Source organism: Trichoplusia ni, chromosome 1, assembly GCF_003590095.1.
Source record: "Trichoplusia ni isolate ovarian cell line Hi5 chromosome 1, tn1, whole genome shotgun sequence".
NCBI classification, from domain to species: Eukaryota; Metazoa; Arthropoda; class Insecta; order Lepidoptera; family Noctuidae; genus Trichoplusia; species Trichoplusia ni.
Window position 1 is genome coordinate 18,187,162 of NC_039478.1, and position 14,731 is coordinate 18,201,892.

Here is a 14,731-nt window from a genome sequence, read left to right on the forward strand (position 1 = left end):
CAGTCTAATAGACCGTTTGAGATTAGTCATCGCACATGAGATCTCCACAAGTCTCGTGGCTCGGTCAACGTCCGTCTAGTCACGAGATAACATCAGCCGCAGATTAACGCGCCCGAATTAATTTCTACTCACATTCGTTCGTTAACATTTTTCAGCAATTATCTTATTTTCTTTGAAGGTTTCGAATAGACTCATCGTCTACAAATCGGTCTATTTTGGTAATCTCAAGTGTAAGACCGATGGCTGATTTAGAAGAAGTTACAGAAAAACTATATTGTTGCTATCAAATATCTTATTTTAATTAACTCATGCATATGTATCGGAATAGGCCGACTAGTTTTGACTCTACCCCGCTGCCGCCTCAGCTCACGATTACCTAAGGGTTCTAGAGTCCGAAACTAGTCGAGTGATCTCGATAAATAGGCATGAGTAAACGTTGCTAAGCAGTTATGCAACGTTTGTTTATTTCAATAGCAAAGCAAAACATTATGATAGGAAACTGTAGTCACTGAACTTTGATATAGTAATGTATCGATCGTGAGTCAATTGGGAGAAATTGCAGCTGCATAGGAATTGTAGGCGTGAAACAAACAAACATTATTATCGTTTTCGATTACATTCATAGCCCAATAGTGAATAATTTTAGTACGTTTGCATATTAGCTATGAGTTTAGATTTTTTTTGTATTATATAAATTTAAAAAATATTTTCTATTTCATAGGTAATTCTAATTTTGGACAACGATCTATCATTATGAGTGATCTTACACAATGTATGCTACAATGTAGCCTGCACAGGATTCTTGTATAATTTTAATTACCAAAACACTTTTCCTAAATATTAAATTATATTTCTCTCTACTTACCCCAGTTTCAATATAGTAATAAAATACAGAATCATATCCGAAGCTGTTTATATCTCGTCAAATGTAAAGCTTGCAATAAAACTATGAATAACCGCGTCGACAAGTATAAATCTTTTAGTAAATCAAAATATACTTTAATAGTGATGCATAAAATGAAATGAATGTATAAAGTTTAGAACCGTGTAGTAAATTTATAAAATTCATAACAATAAAACAAAAGAGGTCAAAATACTTCCTGTAGAACTTCTGATGTGTCCTTAATATGACAGTTTTTTACTTTTTCTTAGTAATAGTTCAGAATAGGACTCGAACCTAATGATTCAAACTAACCAACGAAGTACAATAGACTCACGACTTGAAGGATTGTATTGTACACAGACTCTTAACACCTGCATCCAAGCACTCGAGATAAAACAACAATACCATACATTTGAAACATTCGGCTAGAAGTATAAACAGTGAGTAAATCAGCGGGCGTGCCACTGACACACCAAATGTGACCTATTTAATACAGAAATACTTTCAGGCACAGATCTAGAGAGCGCCGACTTCGCCGTGGCAACGCTCAACCTTTCCATGATCTCATGCGTTATTTAACTCGCCTCCGTGGTTCACTACAGCCAGGAAACAACTGTACAAATTTACTTTAAGTCTATATTGACCTCGCATCAACAAAGAAGGGAAATTCACCATTAATATAACACCTATACAGTGTATTATCGTATAGGAATTATACGCCAAACATAGGTACTTAGCCGGTTCAGTGCAGAGGTCGCGTCGTCCTGATGACATTGGATTAATTGAAAAATGACTTTATGTCTGACCTCCAAACGTGCCATTCAACGTTCACAAGACATGCGAATAACTGTGGGAACAGACACCGTCGCATGGAGCCTCAATCAAACCAAATATTCATGCCGAAACATTTATTAAAAACTGATTTATAATCGATAATAATAAAAACAATAATTTTCATAATTTACTAATTGATGTAATAACTGATTGCATAATCAAATTTTTCCTCTTAAAAAAAACTAGAATGCAACCCCGGGTATTGCCATGCATGAACTAAAACTCGAATTTAAACGATCAGAATTTAACGTAAAATCAAGTTTTATGGAGCAAGGCGAACGACCGTACACGACAGATCTCATAATACATGTTGATTAAATCCAATAAAATTTACAAATTGTTGAAGTAAACATTTCACAATCAATACACATAAACTATCAAATAATTTAAAATATAAACATGTCAGTGTAACAGGTTGTCTAAATATTTAACAAAACGTTTAAAACTTAAATAATTAAACAAGATCATTTAACGTCATGCATACTCGCGAGTTTATATCGTAAAAATAAAAAAAGTCATGCGTTAGAATTGTTTAGTATTTGTTAGTCAATATTATTCAAAACATATACATTGTATAGACAACACAAATACGCAGGATTGTAGAGTAAAACTAAGTGAATGCGCGGTCTTGTGAGAATCGCGAAGGAAAGCGGAAAAACGTAATGAAGATCACAAAAATTGTTTCAAGTCATAAAACTTACAAACTAGACGAGCATTTTTGCGTTTTCCTTCGAGATCTTACCATAGTGAGTGGTAAAGATACATAACAATATAGGACTGGTCTATGTCATAAATCAGTCGTTCCTAAGAACGTACGGAAGTGCAGTGAAGCACTATCACGTATTACAGCTGACAATGAGAATATAACAAGCGCGGTGATCAGTGCTGACTGCACATTGCGTAACATTCCCGATGGAGCTAGGATTGTGAGGAGGGATATTGTAACAATGCGATTGTAACATAAACAGTCTTATATAGTGGCGGACTGGAATAAGCTAACGCGAGATGAAACGAGTCTCTGCATCGGACGAGTCGCGTTGGATCTGAAACAAGAATTTAAACTCATTTAGAATTGTGTCTGACATCCACTTAGAAGGGACAAGGGATGAAATCTTTTTCGATATAATATAAAGAATAACACAAAAGCTAGTAGCTTACAAATAAACAATAACGAATCATGAATGAAACCTCAAGAGGATGGTCCTAAAAGTGACAGTCACTTATTCGTAAACTTGCGATGCACAATAGTTGACATTGATGCGAAAGTCGATAATAATGAGGTCCGTTGGGATCGTTCTAATAAAAGCTAAACATCTGCAGCGCTCGGCGCAAAAAATAATCTCACGTCAAGTACAGCGAGTTTCAATGAAGATGCAAAACTGTGGAGTCACTTGAACAACATCTTCACTCCACACCCTCGTGCTTCAAATGAAAACGATGACGTATCAGCTATTAAATTTAATAATCCATGTTCCATTGTTGTATGCGGTAACAAAAAGTTTCGCGATACGGAGAAATGCATTGCCATTTTAAATTGGTTGTATTACGCTGTGACGAATTCAGCAATAAATCCGGGAAGGGGTGAAGAAAGATTAATATAGACCGAATGAGTCAGCGTTTAGTCACTTTTTGGATCAATAACTGCACCCTGTGCCCGGTGAATGGCCAGGGCATATTATGAATGGAAGTTTTTGTGATCAACAATACCAGTTGGTGTTATTAAATTCTTAACAGTTGGAACGTTGAAATCGAGACGTTAAACTGATGCAACTTTTCTATTTTGTGCAGTAGACGTATGATGATAAACAATCTATTAGTTTCTCACAAATGTCCCGTCTGCTCTATATTCGGGTTGGCAGTTACATCGTGAAGAGCGAACACGGCTGCGTCGTGAGAGAAGACACTATTAAAATAAGTTTGTCTGTTTAGTCAATTCGTTCGAACATTAACGAGCGAGTTAACTGCTTTAAATATAATTTATAGGCAAGTTTTCAGTGTCAGTCGACGTTGGTCGTCACGGAATCCGCCGCCATAGACGTGGGTGACATTATTTAAGTTCCTGATGACTTCCCTCCGCAAATAGACGTCAGGGAATCGTTGACACCTATGGAATACGTTGCTTTTAATTACGTAAAACGCTCATTTACGTGAATTTATGCGAATACGCGAAACAAATAAATATCTTTATATATGGTGACGAAGAATTCGACCTTGTTCTATTCCCATGAGATACTCAATACGAAATATTTAATTTAAAGCAGTTTTGGGGGCAGGAATGTTTAGTATCTGATGTGAGTGAATTAGTGTTGTTTATTGTAGTCTGGTGCAGGGTCATTGTGATGGAGAGCCGTCATCGTAATTTTCGCGAAAAAGCAACATTTTTAAAAGTTTTCTATACAAAAGTCCACCCACCAGCGGCAGCGGTAAGCGAACCGATAATCGACCGCGTCCTATTTTAACACGCAAGAATAATACAATGAACAAAAAAATCGTAGTCTTGTATTCTCGCATAGCAACAAGGAACGTTTATCAGAAATACGTAGTGCTACGTTATCAATCAGTTTCGTCATGGCCTCGATTTCGCCCACGCCCCGCCGTAATCTTGACTATTTACCCCGTTTCTTAATCCTACATTACCTCCAAACTAACACGACCCGCGCCAGATACTGATTCGTAACAAAGCTAGGGACCACGGTAATTTGCCGCCCTGTCCAGTCAGGATAGAACTTCAAATCCTAGCATTAAGGTAACCCAGTGGTGTCATCGACACTGGTTCTGATACAGAAAGTCTTGCCAAGAATATCCCTTTCCTGATTACGACTTCCATCGGGTTTGAGTCTGATTATCGTATGTGTCCTCAATAGCCGATAATATTTATAAATTGTATAGCTGTTACTGTAATAAATTCTACCGATTTTATCTGTATGGTAATGTTATGATGCATTTCTTGGATTCTATCTTGGTAAGCCTGGGAATGTCTTTATCAGTTTATAATCGCGTCGTGGTAAACTTTAACGGATGGTCAACAATAATTAGTGTAAATTAGTGGAGGGGACCGGTAATGCGGCTCTATTGGCTATAAAAATTCATTGACTTTAAAGACAGTGGGAACCGAGGCGTTTCACTTTTGTTGATCCTACGTATTTTATGATCATCGTTTACGTATATTGGGACACTTTCGTTTTCAAAACAAATGTTACAGTCTACCGCTTTTATCTTAATGGCTGTGAAACGAAAGTGAATATTGAAATGCTTTTAGAGACCATATAATTATAATTTCACATCGTAAACTAAATGAAACAGTGTTAGTTGCGTTTGTTAAGTCTAAAAACGTATAGTCAACGTTTGTTCTCAGATATCAATTGTAACAAAAGCACTATTTGATTTCAAACATTCACACTGAGCAGTTACTCCGTGAACGTTATAAACTGCTGGTTCTTGACGTAGTATTATATTTGATTATGTTACACACCCATTCTATTTCGAACTAGCCATCGTATGCCAAAATCGCCAGACGGTTTAATTGCAATTTTATATCCGCTAACCGCACATTCTGTAGCCGATTTTGTTATCTGTATTAACATCATATTCCGTAACGGTTACTGAGCAATTTTATAATTAAATAATACAATTTAATGTAGGATGTGGTTTAACACAATGTGAGATGTTATAATTGTGTTGCAGCATGCATTAGCATAAGCGCACAACTTGAGCACCAATTATTACGGTGAAATTTACTTATTAAATGTTAAACAATTAAAATTAATGAACTGTATAATGTTATAATTAAAACGTTTCTTTAGCATATCGAAACGATTGCAGCTAAGTGCGTCATGTTATGGAATTTAGTGTACTCCGCACATATTTCTATACTTGAATGAACAGCGAAAATTCGATCAACACTTGTACACATTTTGGCGAACAATGTGAAAAATTACGCGAGTGGTTCGCGGATTCTATTCATGTAAGTTGACTAGTAGATAACATATAAAAAGGTTACCAAGTACATTACATTGACGTCATTGCACAATCATAGTCTTAATTATAATCCATAGAAACTGACCCGTTGACATACATTTATATATTCAGTGGATTTCATTGTAAGAACAATGGGCACATTTACCGTGGCAACAGAACGGCGCAGCTGAACAAATCGCTTACAATGCCCGTATAAAACCTTTCAGTACGTGTTCCAACGAATGTGACGCAAATAATTCTTATTATAACAGGATTCCGAGGCAGGGGTGTAGATTCCAAGTCTAGATCACATTTATGGGGCATTCCGAGACAAACTAGTTCCCGATATTCATGAGAGTCGCTCGGCTCATTTCAAATGCCACGTCTCGAGTTTCGGATAAGTAAAATACCGGACATGTTTTTATTATAATTATCTTTATTTTGTGGCTGTCCTTGCACTGTGTTATCAGCAGTTCACGTTTTGTATTGAGTTTGCTAAAATAATAGTAGTATTAAAAAAAGTATTCGTAATGATTTCTAGATTCCCGCGTGATATTTATCATGAGATTAGAACAGGTCTTGCGAGTTCACGTGCCTCAGACTTACGTAACACACACGTGAACGCTTTATCACTGCTGCTCTGTAGCTACTACGTATATAAATAATTCACAGCGCATTAAACGACGAAAATCTTGAATACAATTAAACAAGAATACATTTTCGTACGAAGACAAATTCTTTGCTTGTAAAATTCCAATACGGAGCAACGAAATGTATTTAAACAGAGGTTTTGTAACAATTCAAACATTGTGTAATTGTATGGTAAATGATTCAACGTCGAACAGAACATGCATATCATCCTACGATGATTCGATTTTCCTTGTTTATCTATAAGCATTTTTTTACATCAATCCCATGTTTTTTACCCGTTTACTGGCCCTTTATCGCTCGACACCATGAAATTGCCTTCTAAATGAAACTTTTAAATGATTTAGAAAAAAATGTAATAAAAATAGCTACTATTTATTGAAATTCCGAGAATTTTCGATACTGTAATCATATGACACATTGGTTTCCGATATCTGCCTGGTTATTTGGCTAGACAGTACTACACTATACATGGTGTGTTTATTTAGCAATAGCAAACACTAGTGAAAATATGAGTATAGATGTATTACATGAATAATTGTTTGACTAAAGCTACTGCGGCCCCTTTTATCGATGTGTTATCTATCGATAAACGGGCACCGCATCGACATAATTGAAGGCCGGGGGAAATTATCGATAATCGCCGGACAGCTCACTGCTCGATTAGATTATAGAGATTTATTATTTAAGATAAATGTGTCAATCCTCTGGTGTCGTGAAGAAATGTAATTGATTTGTGTGTAATTGCGAGGTCGGTTGTTAATCACTTGTTTTATATTTATTGCTTTGGACACTATCTTGGTGATCCTTTCCGTTTGTATTTATCAACTTAAAAGAATTACCTGGTAATCGCTTGTAGCTTCATGCACTTGTGCAAAAATCACTCAAGCTGCAAAATTAAAACAAATGCTAAAATTATAACGATTTGAAAACTTCATAATTTCCTTCGCGGAGTTTGGTTACGCGATTATAACAATTTAACTTAATTAAATAAAGTACTTAATCACGTGTCTAATTTAATCAAACTGCTTACGCGATATTACCAAGGTTATGCATTGATAGCGACGTATGGTATTAAAGTATTATTTATAATGTTACGTTATGTAATATCGATACTCGATATCGATATTATATTGAATCTATAACGGTCCAATCTCTATGCGCTGTGTTGATATGGCTACGATGATTAATGTCGAAATATTTAGTTAAATAAATGAATAAAAATAAATTCAATGCAGATTTTAGAGGTTTTAAAAACAGAAGCATACTATTAAAACCCATATTAACTTTAAAGTAAATGGAGGTTATTTTTCAGGATATTTTATTTAGAATGGTAAATATATATTTTAAAGCCGACAGTAAGTTTTAATAAGAAATGTTCGGTTGAATATACAAAAGTATGCTTTAGATTTGTAAAACCACTAAAATAAACGTTTGTGTAAATATGTATATTTGTTTAATAATATTTACCATGGCCGCAAGTGGTGTCTGGTGGCGTTACATGTAGGTACCTGCAAGTAACAAAAGACATGTAAATTATATTGACATTGTATACACGTTTCACAGAGTTACCTAACTGTATAATGATGACATGTCTCATATTATTTCATGAAGTGACACGAATTTCGACTAACGTCCATAGTCTTTGGTGATACAAAAATTGAATGTAAAATATTTCTTCTATTACGACAATACCTAGATAACGTTGCACTACTATCATACAATAACCTACATCTATCTACGTCTACTTATTTCATGCACCCAACATCGCAAAAATCGATCTTTCCCAAACCAGCGCGCACACACACACACAAGTTTCATTCTAACCCCCGCCCCCCGCTCGTACGTACCCCGCACTAATGCAGCTCACTAAAACGCAATAAAAAAGTGTACGTCAAACTGACAAGCAACTACTACTCCATTACTATTTTCCCATCCCCGTGCATCCGACTCCAAGTTAAAACGGAGCGTAATGAAAAAAAAATCAATAAAACCGCAGTCCGACCTCAGACAGGGAAACATAAATACAATCTCCATTCACAGAGTATAAGCACACTAGACGCACACAAGCAGCGGATGCAGCCGATTGCACCGCGCCACACGCGTCCTACACCCGCCGTCACGCACACACTCACACAATACTACGATAGTACTATAATGAGTACTATAAACGGCGCTTCATTTTCCGACCTAACTTGCAGCCTACGTATCCGAGCGCCACCGGCAAATATTACGCGAAACTCAACCTTATGACATTACGCCAAGACACGAAGCTGCATAGCTACCTCTCAGACATGAAAACTGTATTTTATATTTTACAATCAAGCGCCAACAGATGAAATGGAACTTTACGTGCATTAGATAAGGTTGAATCTGGTTTGCGTGGAGTTTGTATATAGGATGTTAGTATGTAGGAGGTCTGTAGTGAGACGTCTGCCGACTCAGACGTGTCTATTTATAGAGATTGCGATTAACTTTAGCGCTCGTTGCAGTTAATGGCGATGCAGGGAGGCTCGACAGTTGTGAAGTTTTGCCATCGACTGTTGGTTTCAGTTTAATCGATTGTTTATGTAGCGGTTAGACAGCTTCCCGATGAAGTTGTACGGGAGTTTGTTTTTTTGTTCAATGGCTTTTGAACGTTTCAGGCGTTTCGAACGATAAAAGTTCATACAAGGGATTTTTTCATTTAACGCTTGTTTGCAGAAATTCCTTGAAAAATAAACGTCTAAAGGACAGTCTCCCCAGTTTCTAGCATAAAACAGTACTTACAGTGCGGCTAGAGGAACAAGTAGTGTAAGTTAGATCTGAAGATTAGATTTAACCGTTACACTAACACACCGCAATGTGACATGAACCCGATAGTGTTTCAATTTATTTATCCTTATCTGGTTAACTGTTTCAAACAAGATGATTATCAATAGGAAACGACACATCAATAGAATTTGCCGAAATTATAGATATTGTAATGACTCTAGGATGTAAAAACGGATCTGATTGGGTTTGCGTAAGTAAAACAGATATCACTATTTGGCCTTATTTCATTATGTACATACAACTATGTATGTGGTAATATTATACAGATTAGATCATTTTCACTAAACGGATTGAGCTAAAATATTAACAAAATTACAAAGTATATGTTTTTAAGTCCCAAGAATTTAGATTTTTATTCCAAACGGTATTACCCATTGCGGATAGCAGATAGACGATTCATGTTTATCTTTAAAAGGTAGGTATTAAGCCTAACACGTACGTGAAGCTAATAATTATCTTGGATACCGACACAATTAAAGAGCTGTTGGAATGTCATTTTATCCAACGAAGGGTGACAACAAGATTGCACTTGGTTATCATCTTATAAAGACAAATTACATAAGATTAATCAATGAAAACAGTAAGGTTAATACATCGGCCTACATTCGCTGGCCCGTGGCTAATCAGCGAGGTTGCGCATGCGCAGGGCACGATCACAAAGATATCGCGATCATTATCGTTTAACTTATTGATAAGTTTGAACTACTAGTTCACTGTTAGTATAAATATTTTGTTTGTATTATAGGTTAAGTTCTTGTTGTCGTCAAATAAACCTAAATTTGTTTTAATTAGTTGTTTTGGGGATGTTCTGAATGTCAAATACGAAGTTTATTGGCATTAGTGATTTATTTTACTACACTGCGTCAAAAAAGGGTATTTTTCTGTAACTTCATAAACAGTTAGGATGGTTAGTAAAAAACCAAAATTTCTCTCCATTACGAGATTCGTATGTTTCCGGTTTTACATTATATTGATCAATAAAATGGCACGTAACAAGTTACGGTACATTTTGCGTTTCACAATTTTCCATTGAGAGAAACTTGATTTTTCGATAATGGAGCTGCGTATGGAGCCCATGTGTTCCATGGGCACAGTTCATGGGAGTTGCGCAACACGCGTGTCAAGTATGAAGGTCTTAAAATTGCAATAGTGCATACATAATAACCGCTTGTTGGACGGACGTTTACCGAGGCTGGTTTTTTGTTGCATTTCCCTCCATTATTACAACAAATTGCGCAGAAAGATAAGCGCTCAGTTCGCACTGTTTTATTCAATCCCTAGTTCATGAACTTGGTACTAAGAGATTTCTCACGTAGTGTAACGGGATGTGGCAGTCATTTGTATGTCATAGGATCCATTAACCTATTGTAATACTAGCTTCGTAAAAATCATTCGCTTGTTAGTGGAACCTTCATTTGTTTCTTCATCATCATTAAGCAGAGGTAAACGTGTGTGGCGAGGAAACTCATTTCCACAAGTAAACGTTAAGTAGCAGAAACTACTATAATTTAGTCGAGAGTTTCACACTTTAAACATGACGTAAGCTTCTTGACAAATTGAGACAATGTTAATTTACTGTTATTTTTGTCTGGACTCCGAAATAGACCTTTCATGCAGTATTCATGTTTATTTTAAATAAAAGGGAGTTAGGGTAATTAGACAAAATGTTTCCTTAAAAATAAAATCTTTAATAACCTTAAAGCTTATACATATAGCCATATCTTTATCGAGAGTCACGGACATAAACTGTTGATCACGAAACAAAGTATCGTGTCAGCGCAAACCAGTACAAATATCGGAATCATATCGAATGCCAGCGCAAGGTTCTTTCGATTCACCGCGGCCTCCACAAACAATAACCATAGTCAACGCACACCCCACCAAGCAACAAAATAAGCCTACCTGTTCTATTAAAAATAACAACGAAAAACCAAAATCGATTTAAATCACACACGTTGATTATATAAACGTTTAATTTGTCTCGGTAAGCGCAGGCGCGGAATGGGTTAAAAGATTATAATGGATACTCATTTTAGTACATGGTTGCGATTTATGATCCTTTCAAAATGAACCGTGTTCGGAATATACTTTGTCTCAGGAATCTTCGTATGAATCATTCATCAGTCAAGGTGAAATCTGTCATGGGTTGCCTCTTGAAGGCACATTACATGGGTGGTAATAAATTCATGGGTAGCATTAAATATATCCGGGATTTGAAGATGAATATAGCTTTTTCTTTTCGTGGTTTTTTATAGACCTCACTTTTTATATGTTTTGACAAGATTCTTCTTGCAAAGAAGCGACTGACTATTTGACAACAAGGGCAACAAGATGTCCTTTGGTATGACTGATTGTAAGACTTAGGTACTAGCTGCCAACTACCCGTAACGACTGTCAAAGTTGTATTAACAATTGAAACAATTTAACGCGTTTTCCAAAACTTGGAGGAACTCGTTATGACATAGATGGTCACCTATTTACGGACCGACGGTATCAAGCGTATCTTGGCCTGTGATCGACAAACTTTTGCAGTTGTAGCTTAGCCACGAGTTCAATTGCGAATCAAAATACTACACACGTATTCAACTTCACTCTTGAAAAACTTTGAATAAGAGTACAAAACTTGTTCATCGTTGACATATCAAAATTCGTCATACGAAACAACACATTAACTACTTACATTTCTATCACAAATATCGTTCGCCCTACTTGTTGCTCTAATGATATCCGTTTGCATTGTGTATTCAAATCTATTTACAATTGAAGAGACATAACATGCCATTAAGTCATTGCGTATAAATGATATGGCGAGGCCGCTATTACCTCGGCCTGAGGACAAAGTTCTAAGAACCGCGTCAACACTTACCACTTAGTACTGAGATACAAATAGAAGTAAAAGAGTACAAGTAAAACGAAATTAGTAAGGTGGTAATTAAAATCTATTGACATAAGCAAGAGTATTTTAGTATGAAGCTTAGACTTATCCTGTCTCACATTTTCAAGCTAAAAAGAGTCACCTCAAATAAAACCGTTTCTATTCTTAATTCAGAAAATATTTTCTTGTTTTGTCTCTCGATTGATAATAAACTTTTATAGTTTTTAATATCTAAAGACTAAAGACGAATGCCTATATATGGATTTAGACATCTACAAAGTCTCTGAGCATGGAATTTTAATTAAAATTTTCAATGGCAAGCAATACAATACAAAGTTTAGTGTAGGCATCGGGCATCAAGCTGAGACAGCAAAGTCATAAATATCGGCATTCTATTGTAAGGAGTAATATAACAAAGTATGAAACATGTGCATTGCACGGCGTCGCCGCGGCCGGCGTGAACCGTAATGAACACATGACTGCGCTACACGACAGCCGAGCGAGACTTCTCACGCAACACACGAATACACTGGATTCAATACGCTTCGAGAGTATGATATCTCATAGAGTTTTGAAACATTCACAAGTTTATTTCCTAGAGTATTTATTTATTTAGTATGGGGACAAAAAACAGTAACATATTGGATATAAACTTATGCTTAATTGATAAACATGTAACCCACAATAATGTCCACAAGCAAACAAGGATATGATTGCGGAAAGACGTGAGTGAGAACTAGTTACTTAAGCTATGATTCTATAGATAGTTAAGAGGGTTATTACGAAATTGCTCAGTTTATGCTTATTTTTACCAATGTTACTCAGTCAACAACTTAATATCTTTTCTTTTGAATTGAGGGTTATATAGGGAAAATATATCGAGGTCCTTAATAAGTGTTATCAATTTCAAGAAGACGATGAATGGCGTCTCATTGATAAGCAAAGGTTAGATCCTCAGTTGAAAATTTATTCGCTAAAATTTCTTATGTTAGCCGAAATACAAATAATTTTTCATAGAATATTTGATTGTTCCAGTTGAAACGCTTCAAGCGACGATTCCACAATCATAAGGCCACGTCAACATTAACGGCGTTTAGTTTCATGCAAGTTTGACATACAAGGTTTACGGTGTATAACAAAGGCAATCTAGATAAGGGAGATTAAAATTCTCGAAGTAGTGAGTAGTAGTGTTACGTCAGTCGATTGGTCATGGCGTGAACAGTCCGCTTGACTGGATTTACGATATTTTGTTTGTCAAGTGCTAGCTAATTGGTTAGTGCACTCTTAGGACAGGTTTGGTTGTTCGAAATCATGCTGATGTCATTTCTGAATGTTGTGCAAGCCGGTGTTGTTGGGTCGTTGGCATTTATATTTTTTGTGTAGGCAAGGATTAAGAAGTCTTTTGATTGATTATTTTTATATCAAAGGCAATGTTCACGTTCATGTTAAGATTTATAGGCATAAATACATGAGTGATCCTTTAATCTTGAAATTCTATGATTCACAGCTAAATTTAAATAAAATAAGGATAGCCGGTCAACATCTTCATTAGTCATGTGATCAAATTCTGTGTAAGTAATACAATAAATGAAACTTCCTCATAGTTAGTGAGTTACGAAGCGGTCCGTGTGATCAGCGGATGTCGGTGATAACGCCGAACTAAATATCAAGTTGATATTAAAGCAATGCTCAATTAGTGAGCCCGGTGGTCCCCGGGGAGAGACAGTCGGTGGGCAAGGGAAACAAGGACACTGGAATAATAAAACAATTTGTTACTTTTGTATTGAGTAGAATTGACATGAAAATTGGATAAAGAATGTCATATTTAAAATGAATTTCGTATCGTAATGTTTTGGCAAGGCTATGTATAGGTATAAATGTTTACAATTTATTCTAACACAAATTAAAATAAGTACTTGTGATCATCTACAGCAGGATAGAAAAAAATAAAAGAACATGCAACTTCATTTAAAGTCCTGCCTCGACAAATGAAATTAAAAGCATATTTTCTGCTTAGTACGCTTGAACACATACTTCAGAAATATGCGTTTAAAAATTACTCATTAAACTATAAAAAAAACCCATTCGTAATGCAGACGGTCACTTGCGTACACGCACATGACCTTTACACATTACGAGTAAGGTGAATTATATTAAACAAGCGATCAATAAAAAGGAGAAACTGTTGTAATGATACGTCCAGCACTAATTACAAACGTAATTAGTACCTTGTAATTGTTATTCTAGCGCCAATACTTTATTCCTTTGTGGAGCTAAATGTTGGGTATTCTTAATAGGTAACGTTTCTTGGGCTACATGGAAAATTAAAATAAATATCTCAAATATTTTTGATAAAGTTTTAAAAGTTTTGGATAAGATTTTTTGTCCTGAATAAAAAAAATATCTGTTAGAAGAAACTTTTTTTACTCATCTAAGTAAAAATTCTGGCAACTACCATCCCCCATGTTATACAAGAAATAAAAAATAAGTAAAAAATTCTACCGAACGTATCTTTCATAAATACGAGTCATACAGATCAGTTACAGTCCATGTTATCGCACTATACATCGAAAACGAATACGAAAAAACAGGAAAACATTCGGCACATTTGCCTCGTAAAGTACTAAAATCCGAAATACTAAAAAATGTATGGCGTCGTTCGCTTGGGAGCCTTAAATATCGTAGTTGGAGCGGGAATGCGCAGTGCGGCGGTGTCACAG

The 14,731-nt window shown here is 35.8% G+C and overlaps 1 protein-coding gene across 2 annotated transcripts in view; it reads right to left on the reverse strand.

Moving 5' to 3' along the window:
* Positions 1-1,776: 1,776 nt before the first annotated feature.
* LOC113497812 (mitochondrial cardiolipin hydrolase-like) overlaps positions 1,777-14,731 on the reverse strand; it is a 113,207-nt gene continuing 100,252 nt past the window's right edge. For both annotated transcript variants that reach the window (XM_026877573.1, XM_026877564.1), the window contains 2 exons: positions 7,793-7,833; positions 1,777-2,760 (listed from right to left, as the gene is read on the reverse strand). The gene's annotated coding sequence lies outside the window, so the exon portion shown is untranslated. The remainder of the gene's footprint in view (positions 2,761-7,792; positions 7,834-14,731) is intronic.